Genomic DNA, 14893 nt, shown 5'->3' with positions numbered 1-14893 from the left:
AAATACGTGCGGCCTACGTGCCAAAACGTGGGCAATCTTTTGGGATCCTTAAGTGGTAAGTACCGCCTCCGTACGAACTAGTAGTGGGGAATCCGATGGATTTTGGAGCACGCAGACACGCCTTAGAACTTTACGTGCAGGCAAAACTTTGTGTACCATCGGGCTGCGGATTCGCCCCCCGTACGTGCCAGTACGGGCGACGCGCCTGCCCTGTACAGCCTGCACGTTTTCAGAAATACTAGTACGTAGCCTCCCAAAAAAACGTACGGACATATATTGCACGTGCGGCTGGTTGTGTACTTAGCTGTAAAATTACTAAGAAAAGTTTCTTTGTTTGCCAAGTCAAAAATAGTTATTCTTACAAAAACACCTCTGCAGTTACAGAGCAGCTGCTAACGGACCCAAGCCACCTCCAGTTCTTCCTGACATTAACAGCTATCTGCTACCCCAAAAAACAAGACCATAGCATGTCCAGGGCAAAATATATAAAAACGTAATTCCCGCTGCAGTACAAACGTCACACACCAGGGGGCCCAATATGATCTAGACCTTCGTCTTCCAAACACTACCCACATACCGAATATCATTACAATCCATCGTGAGGATCTAAAGTTATGCCGAATACAAATATACGGAAACACAGACAGACACACTAAAACGATATACCTCAATTTTTCATGGAGGTAAAAACTGCCATCCATACAGCCTTACAATAAAGAAATGCACCCACAAACATTTTTCCCACCAGACAGCAATCGTTGAGCGATGGATTTATGCTACCCTAGCTTGATTTCATAATGGGAATATGATGGAATATATAAAATTAAAGCTGTAGTGAAAAGACAACAAAGCGTATACAGAAGTTCGGTCTTTATCTAATACTAGTATGGAATTCGTTGAGCGATCTTTCAAATCATGGGATGTTATTATAACTGTATTTCCGTCACATTTCTATACACAGCATCCAGAGCTGAACACTTTTACAACAGATTTTACCCTTTTCCTCATTTTAAAAGCAACTTTAAATTTCGCCCGAAGCAAGTATTACCATGCCCCAGGTGCGCACAGTCACAGTTAGCCCTTTTACCTCCGTAAAGTGCCGACATCTAATTTTCATGATTCCGGACTATGAGTTAAGAGATTTGCCCGGCAGGCAAACGGGACAAATGGAAAACGTCCCGCTAAGAAACTCTCTATAACGTGGCACGCTTGGTTAGCTTGGTTATGCTTTGTGGAGTTCACAAAAACCCTCTATATCCAGCAGCGAAGGATTTTACGTTCCTTTTTTTATTCAGTGTGGGTACAATTCACCCCATAATACGACTGGTACTTTGAAATTTTGCTAAGGTTTTTGAATCTGTTTTAAAAACAGTTTTTTTTTTTCTACTAACAGTACAACCTAAAATGGTTAAGTCTGTTAAGTACTATTTCAATATGCTAAATACCGCATGATACAAATCTTAAGAGTGCAGATGTTTCTTTTTAAACTTGGTATCACATGTGTAGAACCTTTATGTTGACTTATTCATACCTAAAGATATCCATAATATGTCTGTTTAGTTGTACTGTAATTAGTTGTTATACGTGTAGACCTTACGAAAGTCGCTGTACTTTTGTCGTGTCAATAAAGATTTCATAAAACTGTTTGCGGCATACGGGGCAAACATGTTGTATTTATATGCTATTGACATTGTTTTTCCTTGTATTCTACGGATACATACATTCCAAATACATATTTGCTCTTACAAAACTAGGTGTACCAAATGTTAGAGTAGTACCTTGTTAAACGAAGCCCGGCATACGTGAGGTTGCATAACACAACAAGTTTGCCCCGCAGCTATGTACGCCTATGACACCAGGTGGCGAAGTCTGTTTCAGTTCCGCGTAAAACCAGTTATGTTCCCATCGCTGCATGAGCCACATCCTAAAACTAGATCATAGCAAAAGCTTAGTAATACATGGTCAAACTATATGGCAAACATAGTCTCTATTGCTCTCGCTGTACATTCGGTAGGTCGTGAGTTCGATCCCGGCCGAGTCATACCTACGACTTTAAAAGTGGTACATGCTGCTTTCTCTATCTGAATTTGGGAAAGATTATGGTATACGTAGTTGAACACACAGACCACTACTAGTTGGCTAGCCAGATATGTTTCTACAATAAAAGGGGTGTCTTTATTCATTAGGAATATGAATTTGTCTTGCTTACTAAGGTGTATGAAGTAACTAAAGGAAACATAGGTACAACTTCTATCGGTCTATAAATTTCAGGTCTATCTTTGTTGTATAAGCTACATTCTACTACAAAACGTTGTTCATCTTCTATTCTATCTACATAGTATCGACATATTCTTTGTTCCAGAGGAGTACGGTAATGTCTTCCCAATGATAGACTATATGGATTGGTTTCTGTTCAAGTAAGTCGGAAGGTATACAAACATATACGTATTACTCTCTGTAAATGAGAAAGTCTGCCACCGTTGTTGAGCAAGATTTTAGAAAAAAGGATAAATCATTTTGAGCGTTTATGATTCGTACAATGCTATCCATATCTTTGGTTTCAGTTTTGTCAATAAAGCTAATAGTAATGTATATAGCACAGTTTGTATTGCCGCTGCTGTTAAATTTTTAACTTTTATTCCAGAATAATGATAGTCCGAAAGTAAGGCTTTACCGTAACTGGAATGCTTCTTATGCTTCCATTTCCGAAGGTAGATATAGGATTTTCTAGCTATATCTGTGTTATTCCTCCCTCGTGACTTTGACCAAATCCACCAAGGTCATTTTCATTCGGTTATAACGATTTCTTGTGCTTTGAATTAAAGTTGCAAGCGCGCACAGACGAAAGCAAATTACTGTAAACAATCCGTCTGATCAAAAATCCCCTCATTTTGGCTGTCAGACCGACTCAGTGTCACTACATCACAGGGAGACCCAGCTGAGCGGTTATTCTATACCATATGAAGGGGGATCGAGAAAGAAGCCGAATAAATATTTCACTGAGTCTTTTGAAAACTTATCCCCCCCAAATGTGTGCCCCATCTAAAATTCATCCTACAAAGTGAAGTGTGTATATAAGGGAAATCTTCATTTTTGCGGGACATTCTCAGTAGCTGTGCCGGCCAGGACTAGGGTTTTTTTGCGGGGACGATTTTTGGGAAAGAGTTAGACAGGGGAGTACCTCCTACGGTGTGCGGTGCCGATGGACTTTTGTACGGGTGCCCGTAAGTTGATCTCTATGTGGATGTTTGATAGCGCTATGCATATGGACAATTTAGCGGAAGCTAGCAACGGTACAAGAGAGAGTGCACATGTATATTGTTAGTAGATATAATAAGACTGCACACGCGTACTTAACACGTATTTACACTGTTGTTATTTTTATGATAGCTCGGTGAAATTCGTAGTTTATGTCTTTTATTTATTTGGACAGAAATGTTTAATACTGAAAGATAATTTACGTTTTTGCGGTCTGTTTTTGCTTATTTGGGGCTTCTGTTACCACCCAAAATTTTATAGTAATTTCTAATACACTGTGTGATACAGTTGATACGTTACGAAGGCATTTTTTTCAATTTTGGCAAGCAAATGAAAATATGTACGACGTCATGGTGCCGCATAGCCTCAGGTGCGTCCATATGGCGTTTTCTGTGCACTGGCTCGACCAACAGCGCCGCTTAGCGAAAAGCATATGAAGTGCAACTTACATGTCTGCGCACAAGATATGTCATTTTAAACGTTGGAACTGGTATGGCACAGAATATTAGAAAACCAGAGGACGTCACGTAGTTTAAACATGCACTCCATTCCACTAGCAATTTGGCAACGAATTCTTCGATGACAAAACAATATCTTTTTACGCTGTGCGTTTTGTTGTCTTTTCAGTCATACTATTGTATTTTGCCGGATATTCCTATTACAAATCCAATGGTTACAAAAAGCGAGGTTGTAGTAAAATAGGGCCAATTAGGGGTATAGAAGGCAAACAATTATGCTTTGGTTCTCGTCAGCAACAGTGAAAATCCCAGAAATAAACGCCCCCTCTAACCCCTTACAAGGCCACCTGGCAGCCGTAAAACATCAGTATCGTTCTCTAATGGAATTAACGCCGGTCCTTTCCTAGCAGTCCTGTCAGTAAATAGATGTATAATCAAATCAATAGCAACAAGTTCAAGGCTGTGTAAGTTGCCTATACTCCCTTTGTAACTTCCATTCTACAAGCTAAGGGCACAACCCGTCGTACGTGCAATTTGTCCGTACGTTTATTGGGAGGCCACGTCCGCCACGTATTTCTGACAACGTTCAGGCTGTACAGGGCAGGCGCGTCGCCCGTACTGGCACGTACGGGGGGGGCGAATCCGCAGCCCGATTGCACACAAAGTTTTGCCTGCACGTTAAGTTCTCCGATGTGTCTGCGTGCTCCAAAATCCGTAGGATTCCCTACGAGTTCGTACGGAGACGGTACATACCACTTACGGATCCCCAAAAATTGCCCACGTTTTGGAACGCAGACTTTGCACGTACGTACGGCGGGTTGTGCCCTTAGCTATACTGATCGATGAAGAGCTACGTATTCTTCTAAGCTCGCTTCCAGGCGATAGTTGTCAGGCTAGTTAAAATGTAGCCTAGATGTCAGACTGTCTTAGGGGCGAAAACTGGTCAACTCGTCGGCTCTAGCTATAGGGCCAACGTGGCCCTTGATTTTTTTAGGAACCAACCTGGGAGGGGGGTCTCTGGTAGACTTTTTAATTCCTTGGGGGAATGTTGGTCTTTGGGCCGAGGAGCTGGCCTATGTAGGCCCGAGTGGAAACAGTGCTCTCGCAAGTGTGGGACCAATTCAAACGGTTCTCAGAGTGAAATGCACTCTTATATATATGAACGCGGATGCTCTATTTACTTTGTGTGTTGTTGCTTTTTGACACATCAGAAGAACGCCTCTGAAACGATGCCCACATCGAGTTTGAGTTTCTTCTTTGTGAAAAAAAGGTACTAGAAACGTTAGAAAAATGATAGCAAGTACATGGAATATTTTTGTGAGAACAAATGCAAGTTTTGATATTTGAGTTTAGAATGCTGTCTAATATATGATCAGCGTCTAGTACACTAGCTATTACTGTGTAACAATGGATCACTTGCAAAATAAACTTAGTTGCCATGACGGTTATAATCTTTTCTACGATAAGGCTTTGTTGATTTAATTATATGGATGACATCTGCGCGCGCATTAATTTTCATCCATTTGAAAAGAAATCGGTTTTCGACCATACTGCAAATCGTGCAAAGCAGCTACAAAATGAGTAAATAGAGTTTTATTATTTCGCTGTGTCTTCCATTTCTGTCTGCTTCCAGAAAAGAAGTCAAACCCCAAATGCGTAGATTGTAGCTCTCAGCAGTCCATATCATTGATAGAATAGTCACTTGTTTACACTTGTCACCATTGTTATCTATACCAAATTATTTCTGTATGTTTCATGTTGCAATTAGCCCTCGGGCAAGAACTTGCAAATAAACTTTCATTTATTATTTGCACGACAAAAATGTACAGTGATTTCTGCATAGTCAACTATAAACTACACACACACAAGAAAAGAATACAAAGTAGATCTTAAAATTCTACTAATTAAACAATATAGATGATAAGAAAACCTAAAAAGATATATGCAGTATATTGCAAAAAAAAGATATCATAAAACAGAGTGACACTGATGCTGTATAATTCTACAAGTCACTTCTAAAGTAAAAGAAAGAAGATATGAAAGAATAAAAATGAAGAATCTATAGTTTAGTCATTTTTTCAACCTTCCTGACCATACTGAATGCAGCTTGTTTGTGCCAAACTTTTTATCGCACGCTCGCATCAGTTTTGGGATGTAAGCCATATAATCATATTAACACGGCCTAAAGGAACTGAACATGACAAATTTTGCTGTTGCTTACTACCATCGCTCAACAAAACTAGAGAAATTCTTCTCAGCACGCCCTACACTTTGTAAACGTTCATGGTTCAGTGAGATTTACAAACAAGTCACACGTACCAACATGTAACAAGTATCAATTGTGTGGAAGTACATAATCTTACTGCGCGCGTAAATGACACATATAATTGAAGCTTATTACCGTAGTCTATGGTTTAAGCTAAGTGATTGTTTCTTTTTTTCGACGTACACTCTCTCCCCTTTTCAAGTGCATCTAAGCTTGTATATTGTTACAATGTTTCACTTCTATTTCTTCTTGAATATTATGAGATCTATTATTTTTCCCAAGAAAGTAGCAGTGTTTTTGTTTTATTGACAGCTTAGTGGAATACTCATTTCATTTCGTTTTGAAATGCTGCAAAATAAAGGATGAACAAACAAACAAACAAACAATGTATAGTAGTTTTAGGAAATGGTGCTATGGACTTATCAAAGCATTACTTCCAGGATGGATATGTTTTTCTTCTATTTCTTCTTAAACATTATGAGATAAAAGATTAACTTTACCAAGAAAAAACTTTTGAATTGCTTCTATATAGCAACCATTGGAAATGGTAATATGTACGCATCAAAGCATTACTTACGGGTTAGATGTTAACGTGAATAATATGACAATGTTTATCTTCTATTTCTTCTGAAATATTGTAAGATAAAAGATTAACTTTACCAAGAAAAACGTTTTTAATTGCTGTTATATATATAGTTGTTATTGGAAATGGTACTACGGACTACTCAAAGAATTACTAAACGCTTAACAAAACTATGGCGATTTTGTGACCAAACAGGAAAGCAAACTTTCTTTTGTGTTCTTTCTCGAAACGACAAAAACCCTCGAGGGTTTACCCCAAGAAACTCGCAAGGGAAATATACCACAACAACCAAAAATGCTGGGCCAAGCTGTAAGCCGTGGATTTGATCATGCAATTTTCATACCTTCATAATATTCCCCTCCCTAAAACTTTCATGCCAATTTCATCGATAGACCGAAAGACCGAGCTAAATCAGACCTGTTAATATTCAGACCGCCCCGTTGGTTGATATTACACGCCCCGTTGCCCCTCGGAATTGGCACCGGCACCGCAGGAGACCCTTGAATATCAATTAGCTCCTACTATTTCCAATTACAGTCGCCAGCGGCGCTGTCAAAACTTGTTTGTTCAAACGCTTCCTGCCGGAAAATCAGATTTTCCGCACTTTCACCTGCTAATCGCATATTCATGAGACAAAATTTACTCTCACTTTTATTGCTAATACTCACATCATTTTTGAGAATAGGGCAAAAATACTAGTAGCGCTTATGTCTTAGTTATGAGAAACACTCTTCTCAAGAACAGAGATATAAAACAATAGTATTGCGTATAAACACAATTTAGCATACATGAACATACTAGTATATAAAACTTCATTGCACGACAATTGTACACGGTACAATGTACGGCAATAACTATTATATAAGAAACATAATAGATATTAGTTAAGATGATGATAAGGGCTAACATAATTCTTTGATATAGTATTACATTTACAATGGAGTGGGCTAATCATTAGTGTCGGTATTACTTGTAATAATAAAGCAGATATATTTGCCTATTTTTGCATATAAGGTAGATAGCGAAAAAGTTAACGTAATCAAGACAAGTTTGTTTACGATATCAGTCAAGCAAAATCTATCCGAAGACGTACAGTCAATAAAAATGTGAAAAATATCGAAACTGTTAGTTTTATGAGTGTCAAAATTACATCAATGCTCGTATACGCAGTAGCAAAGAACCTGATATACTGTCATTGAGTTGTTGTAGATCTACATTGTTCTACCATGCTCTTCACTTAATGATACATTATGTCTTTTTGTGCTTAGAACGGTATCCCGTGTCATGGCCTATTTACACCAAGCAAATCGTTTTGGGCTTCAAGAATAGTTCGCTGAATCTCATACGAAATATTTAACGTTGTCTGTGTCCTAAAACGAAGATACGACAGCAAAGAATGCACACGTCTAATGCAAAATAAACGTGCCCTCAACTCAATCGATTCATCTTGTAGTTTTGCTATGTACCTAATGTCTAGCCAAAAGGTATGTATGAAAGGGAGGTACTACGTATACAATAAAGAATGTACCCATTCAGTGCAAGGTAATACTAGTAGTGTCCTCAATTCACCCCATCTGTTCTATAGTTATGCTGTAGTTATAGGCAAAAGTGTTATACAACTACCGAAGCATACAATACTCGCACCAACATGTACATGTGCATGGTTGTAAACATATCTTTCTTGCATCTACTTGGAAAAACATCTTCCTCAATTCATTGAAAAAATATTCATTGACTGGACAAAATTTCTACAATTTTGCACGATAACCTACTACATTTCTGTGTGTGTGTGTGTGTGTGTGTGTGTGTGTGTTTGTGCGCGCGTGTGTGTGTGTGTGTTTGCATGTTTGCTTAAATCCTGTGTTCTAAATGTTTGTGTTCAACATACCTTGAGAACATCTATTTGGATGGTGATAACATTTGGAGGGCGAAGGTCGAGGTCGATTTTGGCCTCCTGGTGTTTGAACTTGGTACTGCAGCAGAACTTACAATTTATGCGTCTTTTGTCCCGGACATGCTATGGTCTTGTTTTTGGTGGAGGATAGCTCTTGATGTTAGAAAGAAGTGGGTTTGGGCCTCCTAGCATGCGCAGCTGGTTCGTTTTGCCACAGTTCGGTTTCTTTAAAAAGTTCTTACTCAGCCAATCAGAACAGAGGTTGCTCGCCTCACTTCATATGGCAACAAACAACAAATGCTTCAAACTTTGTAAGCTGGGCGCTAATTTGCTACTAGAAAAATTGCGCACCAAATACTGCAAACTTCCGAACATCTGATAGCCAATATGTAATTGGCCGAAACCATAGGTCGCACCAAATATGGCAAGGTCACGAGTACGATAATCTTTCTCGAAACGATAAAGGTCAATGACCTAGACCGGACGGCTGTCACCATGGTTACTTGAGATATAGCAGACACTCTGTGGTGTTCGATTATGTAGCAAGTGGTAGGACAGAACTAGAGGGCTGGTCACCATAAATGTATAAACGTGTCTGTGTAGGAATAAACAGTGCAGTAGTTGTTAAGCTAAACAATGTGAAGGGAAATATTATGTATTTGCTTACAAATGTTACCTTTAAGGTTCATCTGTGCTCTAGAAGTTGAAACGGAGAAAGATGACGCAACCGCTAGGGACTTTGTATGTAGTACCTTTACCGACGTTCTAAAAAACAAGAACGTTACGCTGTACTATGGGTACTACAATGTTACAGTATTGCTTTCATTACAAATGGAGCCTATAAGCTTATCACGTTTTCCAGATGGATATTGTAATTGTTTAATTGGTTACTGTTTTTTTGATACCATTACTTAATTGACTGTTATCATTTGCAGATAATACACCAAATATTACTTTTTCGATGAGGCTGATATGTTATTTTTGACTAGTGGTACGTAGATACATGTAGCTCTAGTGGTCGGGAAGAAGTGACAGACATTTGGTCCCTGTCTATGGTTGTCTGTCTATTTTTGACATTTAACATTGAAAAGCGCAATACACCGTAGACCGCGGTAATGAACTGTAGCCAGTTGCTAATATTAGTATCACCATTGGAAAATGACTGTCAAAATTGACAATGACAATTACATTTTGTACAAGTAGAATGTAGCATTTGGGATTGGGCAGTAATGCCTTAAGGGACTTCAGAAAAAAAAGCAAAGCAACGTCGTATCAAGAACTGTAAATTACACATCAAAGGTTTTCTACGAATTTCTGGCGTTGTGTGTTATTGTGTGAATGCCGATATATCGCTTCCACCCTTGCGTCTCTCCCAGTTGTAACGTGTTAATTCTATTTCCTTTATCGGATTTGAGCTTGTCGACTCCTCGCTTTCCGGAAAGATGCTATCTAGGAGAGACAATGAGCGTTTAATTCGAGGCTGAATTAGATATTGGCGCGTAAATGAAGGCAAGAAGCGCAGGCGTTGATAGATTTCGGCCACTTGCGCTCATTATCGTACAATTAGCGCGACCCATTTGCGGCCATCCCAGGCCCACCGAGGATAGGTAATGTCGGCTAATGTACGGGAATGGTTGGATCGATAAACTGGGACGGCGGGACGGTTCGCTTGGCGGGAAACAGATTTTGGATGGAACGTTCGTTACACATAGATTTTGTTACTTGTGTTTTTGTGTTTGTTGCTGCACATGCGTACTTAGAAGTGCGAACGAGCTTATTTTGACTTTCCATATCTGCTTGGAGATTTTACCTGAATAAGAACAGAATTATTATTTTTTCCGTAAATTTTGTATACCTTAATTTTCAGTCACTGAAGAAAGACAGTGGATGATGTCTGAAACATTTTGTATATATAATGCAACAAACAATTATATATCCAGCAGTAAGGACTGGTTTAACTAGATGTTTTACATAACGTTAATTCACCTTTATCCGTGGGGTATCCTATATCCGTTGTGCTAAAAAAACAGGGTACAGTATTTAGGGATATGAAGTTGACGAACGGTGGTTTCAAACTGCAATTCTTTGAAAATATCGCAGCTTGACACCACTGTCCATCGACTGATTGTTTTTTTTTCTTTCAAAACAACGGATATAGGTACCCCGCGGATAAAGGTGAACTAGCATTACGTCCTAGATGAGTAATCTGCACAAGCGTAAAAAGCACATGTTGCTATTTATTGTTTTATCTCCAGCGCGTTGATGCGGTAACTCGTGCGTGTCGGAGATCGCTGCAGTACTAGTCTCACTCATCTATTTTCTTTCATTGTTGAACAAGGCCGTGTTAATGTGATTATATGGATGACATCCTCTGGAAACCACAAAACTGTACCACAAAAAGTTTGGCCCCAAAAAATCAGTATTAAATCTAAGAAGCCAGAAAGGTTAAACAAATGACTGAATATACAAAACGATGTGTACCTTTTTGGCTGCCTGGTGTGCAATCTTGGTACTGCAGCAGAACTTCCAAAATTTGTATCTATTCCGATATCCTAGACATACTCTGGTCTTGATTTTTTGGTGGCCGATAGCTCTTAATGTTAGAAAAAAAGCAATGTAGCTTTAGTCCCCCTAGTGACTTGTTGGGTATCCGGATTATGCAATAATGCGGAGTTATCCAGCTGGACCGCACCGGTTGGGGATTTGGGAATTCCGTGCAATTAACAGAAGTGTGCAGTTATCCGTTGTGTAATTAACTGGCTTCTACTGTACAACCAGAACAAGCCTGAGAACTATTACAGTACTTTATACAAACAGTTACGATGTACAAAAAACAACGTGCATTATCTCACACATATACGGGCATACGACATATATGAATGCAGCAGAGCCTGAGGATCGTGAGATACAGTTGTGAACAGTAGAACAACAACTACCATGCTCCATCAGGAGGTGACCCTTCTTCCCGGAGTAACTAATACACTGTTACACATCAGAGCCCACCAAATCTTCCCTCAACCGAGACGGGGGCCGATACCGACTTCCAACACCTTTGACCCTTTGCTGACGTCACACTTCCGGTCTGGATGTGTGACATAGATTTTGCGTCATTTCAACTTGATAAGGATCAGAGGACTGATATCGAAAGCTAGTTTGAAGTAATTTATTTTGTGTACGGATATAAAGTTTAAAGTTGCAACACGGTGAAAAAACTACACAATGATATATTAACCAACCATAGCTAAACCCATACAGTCCTACATTTTCACCATTACCAAGAATCAAGAAGAAGCTGAACCTCTGTATTAGACAAGATTTGTGATACTTTTATATGTATATATTTTTTACTTGTTGTGACCTGTTCTAAGCTCGGTTGGGCAAAACTGTAAAAAAAAGGGTCTTTATTCATTACAAAAAAGCCCAACCTGTAAAGCCTGTTACCGAGTCTACACGCACCGCGGGAAACCCCAAATATGCGCCGGCGGTTCTCCCGACGTATCAAAACACACCCCGAGATTGAATCACGATGTAAACGGACCACGGGCGCATTAAAGATTGAGAAGAGCTCGGATTCCAATGGCACGGTTCCCCTAAAGAGCTTCGCCATCGTTTCCGAGAGCACCTCCCTCTCTTCGTCAATAATGCAGAAACGGCCATACCAGAGGCGGGCTCTGGTTAAAGACAATTAATTAAAGGCGCTTATGATTCGAGGGGGGGGGGGGGGGGGCGTCACTACGACCGGAGAAGGTACCAATAACATACTCTATTACACAATCACTTCAAAATTAGCTAAAACAGTGATTGATTTAGAGGCAAAAGTATCTTAGGTAAATTGTAATGTAAAATCCTGAACCTCAAATGATTTTAGTTAATGGAATAAAGGAGACCCGCCATTAAAATGTGCACTTTTAGTGGGGGAGAATAGAAAGGAAAGAGGAACAACACATGAAACAATTGATACGTTTGTGGATTATTTAATACTGTAAACAATCATTTAGTTACGTCTAATACCATTCTCAAGGATTTCATCATTTGAAACGTTACTGTAGGTTGGAGGAATTATAGGCCACTAGCAAATAACTCTGTCACATAGGTCGTGCGATCGTCGTACGATCGCTAACTTTGGGCATTTTGGGGGACAAAACTGTACGTCTCCTCCTGCAAAGTTCAACTGTCTTGGTACAAAAAATGCTGTTTTGGATCCATTTCAACGGCTGGTGCTGTCACGGCCTGCTTGAGAATCACATATGGTGTCAAAATCGTACGACGATCGCACGACCTATGCGACCGCGCCCCTGGTGAGAGTTGAGGTGGGGTGTTCGCCTTAATCCCCGCCCGTCTTCCCCGTGAACTTCCCCGGCAAAGATGAGGCGGTGAACTGGAGCCGAGAGTACCGCGGGGTGGACAGGGGCGAGAATGAAGATTAATGTCTGCTCGTCCGGGCTGACACCGTATCTCTTCTGGCGGGTAATGATGCGAAAAATTACGGCCATCCATCATCCGGGCATCGCTTTCAGACGACATTTCGGCGCACTCCGTGGGGCAAGATGGCGGATGAATAGAACCCGGAGGGGGGTGCCATTCTCCTGAACCACCTGTCACGTAGAATTTTCCCGGGCGTTTGTTGACAAACCTCAGACCTAGAGGGGAGTGGTTGTCTGCATGCCTTGTTGTAAATTTCCCCATTCCGCGGCGATGCAACCTTCTTTTTTCTACCAGTAATACATATGCATTAATCACCGGGCATGACAACTTTGGCAGGCGGGTTAATCGATCGCTTGTAGCGCCGAGGATTCGCGTTAACCCCGGTGCTTCTTCTCGCGACCTGCCCGCCCGCCGGAGCTGCTTCCACACCTCACGGGAACCGTTATTCAAGTGACTGGTACCTCCCTTTGATCGCTGCTCGCCCTTTTTTTCAGGGAGATATTGACAGATTCCGTCTGGAAGAGGGAACACATATCTAGCAGTGATTTCACAGTGTAGGCGTTGCGGGAATTGGTGCAGATAGACACGTGCATAGGGCATTCCCTGGGTATCCGTCTCGATATGTATCTGGGCAGAGATCAAGTGTCGGTAATACGGTAAAGATTTATGGTTCCACCTCGGCATATACTGTACATGGATACATCTGTTTCTTAGCGTGAAGCATACATAACATTAGTTCACCTTTATCCACGGGGTAACCTATATCCGTTGTTTCATCTCAAGAATGTTTATGTCGGTTGTTCCACCTTGACATATACTGAACATAGATACATCTGTTGCTTCTTAGTGTGAAGCATACATAATGTTAGTTCACCTTTATCCGCGGGGTAACCTATATCCGTGGTTTATTTTAAGAACACGGTATTCAGGGATATCAAGCCAGTGGACTTTTTATTTCATTGTGTAAAATTATAATTTGAAAACACACCAATTTGAAACCACCGTACCTCGACTTGATATTCCATTAATGATCCGTCTTTTGAAAAGAAACGGATATAGGATACCTCGCGGATAAAGGTGTGCCACCGTTGAATCCGGACGAAAAATTTTTGCTTTGTACTGCTGATGTCTGTGCGTCTACCATCTATATACAAAGTATTGCAAAAATAAAACATAAGAGGATAGCAAAAATGATTCACTGGTGTATTATCAGATCACGAGGAAATTTGATTTTTCATATCTAAATTTTCCAATATATCATGCGATGCTATCTTTTTTTTTAGCAGGGTTAACCCTTAGAAATAGCCACAGGCTAGTTGGGCAACCCTGGCTTTGCGTCCTAAATAGCCAAACCAATAAACAAATATAAAAATATATACACTCTCATGTACTCTTGATTGAAGGACGCGGCTTGTGCAGTAAACCTGTTGATATGTCAATGCCAAATGATTACTGTTATAGCATAAGGAAACGTATGGAATTAAAACAACCACGCTTTGCGTTAAACTTAGTTCACACAAACATTTACTTTAGCCCTGTCTGTCATATAGTAGGAGTAGGAACTTTTTGCTACCGTTACAGACTGAAGTGGAACTGGATCGGTTCATTTGTATCGTCAAAAGTCATTCTGAGTTGAACTAGAATATCGAACACAAATAATGGACTCATTGCTTGACACAGATTGTAGTTGGACAGGGGAAAGTTTGAGTTAGTCCAATTTTCTTTGGACTTATAAGGGTTCGTTAGGCATAACTTGCAGGGTATTTGGGCCAGAACACAGAGGTCCTGGGTTCGAACCCTGTCATGCTACAGACCTTGTGCCACTTGGAAAGACACTCTACACGGCTTTCCTCACTTCACACAGAAGTAAAACTGGGTACCTGACTTCGGTTAGGGAGGTGAAAGGCAGTTGAAGGAGAGGGTTGGGTCTGCCTTCCAATACAGCGCAATTTGTTACACTGTATCTTCGACTACCCAAACTATTTGCTAACTTGCTGTAAATTGCTTGT

This window comes from Branchiostoma floridae, chromosome 7, assembly GCF_000003815.2.
Source record: "Branchiostoma floridae strain S238N-H82 chromosome 7, Bfl_VNyyK, whole genome shotgun sequence".
In the NCBI taxonomy this organism is placed as follows: domain Eukaryota; kingdom Metazoa; phylum Chordata; class Leptocardii; order Amphioxiformes; family Branchiostomatidae; genus Branchiostoma; species Branchiostoma floridae.
Note: the sequence above shows the minus strand (reverse complement) of the source record.